The following is a 3683-nucleotide window of genomic DNA, read 5'->3' on the forward strand; positions in this document are numbered from 1 at the left end:
CCCCCCCCCCCCCCCCCCCCCACACCCCTCCCCCCCCCCCCCCCGAGCCCACAGCCTGGACAGGCCTTCTCAGGTCTGCGACTCCCCCTGGGGCTCACGGAGAAGGGGCTCAGAGCCCCTATCCTCCAGAAAATGGGGAGGAGAAAAATACCTTTTTCTACATTTCTCTGTGCTCTTTAAAATTCTTAATTAATGTGTGGAATTTCTATGATGAAAAAATTACACTAAGGTAAATTTTAAAAATCTGATTTGAAAAAACACAGTTCAGAATTAAAAACCGTGCACTTTCATTTGTACACATGAACCTAGTAAAAACTAAAACTAACAAAGCCACCCAGTCACGTGACTGTGTGTGTGCTGATGCCACTTGGAATGCAACCCAGCACCAACAGCCTCAGAGGGTCTCAGCCTGGGGCCCAGGAGTTCTAATCCTAACAACCTGTGCTCAGGGTACAAATAAGTGGAAATAAAAATAGATGAAACATGAAAAGATGTTCACCTTCAGCACCCATCATGGAAACACTAATCAAACCAAATAAGCTACCACCTCACACCCACTAGCATGGCTAGAATTAAAAAGACAACACTTGTAACACCAATGTCACAGGTTCAGATTCTGGACAAGCCAGCCGCCAAAAAAGCAGACAAATAAAAAACCCAAAAAGACAATAACAAGTGTTATCGAGGATGTAGAGAAACTAAACTCCCACCATTGCAGGTGATGGAAAATGGTGCAGTCACTCTGGAAAACAGCCTGGCAGCTCCTAGAAAGTTACCTAAATGCAGCATGAACCCCAGCATTTCCACTCCTAGATGTCTATGCGAGGGATGAACATATATGTTCATGCAACATGTCCGTGAATGCTCAGAGCAGCATCATTCATGAAAGCCAAGTGGGAACAGCCCAGTGTCCGTGAACAGATAAACATACCTGGTCTGTCCACACATGGAACGTTACCCAGCCATAAAAAAGGAAGGAAATTCTGACACACACTACTACATGGATGAACCCTGAGGACACTGAGCACGAGAACCAAACACATGGGGCCACAGGTTACATGACTCCAGCTCTGTGAAATTTCTAGAAAAGGCAAATTGGCAGACAGCGAGAAGATAAGTGTCTGGCTGGGGCTGGGGCGGGGCTGGGGTGGCTGCAAACAGGCAGGATGTTTCTGGGGTGCGGAGATGCCATAGACTAGATCACAACGTTGGCTGCACGACTCTATAAAACCATCCAGGACACGTACGGAGACGTCACTAGAGCATCCTCAGTGCAGCAGCAGTGGGGTTTGGGGACAGGCTCTATGCTGTCATGTGCAGGGGGCAGCAGGAGCCATCCCAACACTGTCCTGCTTCATGTCACATCTCTCTGGACCTTAACTCCCCAATGGCTTCCTATCCACCAGGGTAACTCTTAGGTAAGACTTCCGGGCCTCTCCCACCCGGATGACCCCTTCAGTGTCCCTCTCAGGTCCCTTGTCTGCCAGGAGCTCAGCCCTCAGCATCGATGTCACCCCAGGAGGCCAGTCCCCAGGTGTGACCACACCAGCTCCTGCACACCCATAAGGACCCTATCCGCTGTCCATGGCTGCACTCTTGGCCCCTCCCACCTAGCTGGTGATCCCAGGACACGCTTGGGTCCCACAGACAGCAGGAAGCTATCCTGCGTGAGTGAGTTATGTCTGTGAGAAGTTACAGCTGAGCACAGCCCAGCAGGCACCTTAGAGTGAGGCATGCAGGCATGTCACACACAGGACCCAGGCCAGGGCACCCCTGAAGAGTGAGGGTTACCAACGCTGCATCTGCCCCAAGGACCCTAGAACTCAGAGCATCTGGTAAGCAGCAGGCCACCCCTCCCTCCAGTGAGGCCATAGGACAGGGTGCAAGCAGGCATCAGAGAGGGTCCAGCCAGCCTGGACCCCATTACCCGGGCTGCCCCTGCACCAGTCACCCCAGAATCCTTGAGGGAGACAGCCAAGGCCTCAGCAACAACTTGGAGGGTCTGCCATTGAGGCCCCCGTGTCCCAACTCTCCTGCAGGCAGCCATGCTGGGACGGGGTTACCACAGCAGGGAGGGCAGCAGCCAGTGTCCAGCAAGGGCCTCCAGCACTGAAGTCCCACAGGAAGCAAGCCAGCGCTCTCGGTGTGCACCTGCCACCGGGCTTGGGGTCAGCGCCTCCCCAGCCCCAAAACAAGCTCCAGAAGAAGCGTCCCCATCAGCAGCACAGACCGTGAGGAACCTGCTGGGGCCACACAGCCCAACTTGGGGAGGAGGGGCAGGGGTCCCAGACCTGCATGGCCAAGAGAGGAGTCAACCCCAGAGCCACTCAGCTCCTGCATATTTGAGGGGAAGGGAGTTGCCAGAAAGCCCCAAAGAACAGGGACTCCACTTCACTGCAAGCACCTCTGCCAAGGAGGGACACCCTGAAAACAGAGGCCTCCTGCCCCGAGACCCCCTCCAGGGCTGCCCCTTCCCCACCTTCTTACCTTCGGGCCCGGGGGCGTGGGGGCTGGTGCTGTCTGGTGACCAGGGCACCTCCCCAGACAGGCACCCCAGGGCCACTCCTACACCAGCCAGCCGCTGCTGGGGGCCCTGGGTAGGGCGGCCCCCCAGGGAAGCCGTGATCCGACTCGGTCTCGGCAGCCAGCGAGGAGGCTGAGCTCCCCATGGCCCCCCTGAGAGAGGCCGCGCTGACAGCCAGGCCTGGTCACCTCTGGCCAGCGGCGGGCGAAGAGGATCATGGAGGAAGGAGGGTGTCCACGCCGGAGACAGGGTGGCCGGCTGGACAAAGTGACACACAACAAAAATACACAGAGAGAAAATAAGAAAGAAACATGATTCAACACAAGCAAAGCCACGATCTCCGGCACGGTTTCCCTACATGCCAAGTGGCCTGGGGTGGGCCGAGGGACAGCAGGGACTGGGGTGGCCCAGAGCCAGCGTCCTACAGCCCCCACAGGCCCCTCCCACAGCCAGGGCCCTCAGGGAGTGGAGGCTGGGGCCCAAGGCTGGCATTGCTTGGAGATGTAGCCCCCCAGCTTTCAGCGCACCAGGGTCCAGGGTCCACGATCACAAGACAGTGCCCACCCTACCCCTGAAAGCCAAACATCATGTCTCCAACCTTCAAAGAGGTTTTATTCCTTGGTGAGAAAGAGATCACACAATTTTGCTTTATTACAGAAGAAAAAATCAAGGGACCTTTAACCAAAGGGAAAGGACAAAAGGGGATGGCAAAGCCTCTGAGGAGAACACTTAGAGTCATCACAAGGCCAGACAAAGACCCCGGGGTCCTGGGCCACACAGTGCAGTGGGGAGGAGCGGCTGAGCCACTACCCATGCGTAGCCCGACCCTGTCAACCCGCACACGCCCTGGCCGGCCCCTCTGGTCTCTCCTCCAGAGAGGCGAGACTCACCCCTGCTGGGTGATCCGATCCGAAAGGAAACAGGCTGGCCAGGGCCTGTGGCAGAAGGACTGTCTGTGCTTCAAGGGAGACTATACTACTCCCTGCCTGAGAGAGAGGAATCGAGTACAGCCTGAGAGCAGCAACCCTGAGACGGGGGAGACCAAGTACAGCCTGAGAGCAGCAACCCTGAGACGGGGGAGACCAAGTACAGCCTGAGAGCATCAACCCTGAGACGGGGGAGACCGAGTACTGCCTGAGAGCAGCAACCCTGAGATGGA

The 3683-nt window shown here is 56.2% G+C and overlaps 1 protein-coding gene across 1 annotated transcript in view; it reads right to left on the reverse strand.

Moving 5' to 3' along the window:
- CAPN15 (calpain 15) overlaps positions 1-2559 on the reverse strand; it is a 12745-nt gene extending 10186 nt beyond the window's left edge. Inside the window, exon 1 of the mRNA XM_008579176.1 lies at positions 2488-2559. The gene's annotated coding sequence lies outside the window, so the exon portion shown is untranslated. The remainder of the gene's footprint in view (positions 1-2487) is intronic.
- Positions 2560-3683: the final 1124 nt, after the last annotated feature.

Source organism: Galeopterus variegatus, unplaced genomic scaffold (genome assembly GCF_000696425.1).
Source record: "Galeopterus variegatus unplaced genomic scaffold, G_variegatus-3.0.2 Scaffold1825, whole genome shotgun sequence".
Taxonomy (NCBI): Eukaryota; Metazoa; Chordata; class Mammalia; order Dermoptera; family Cynocephalidae; genus Galeopterus; species Galeopterus variegatus.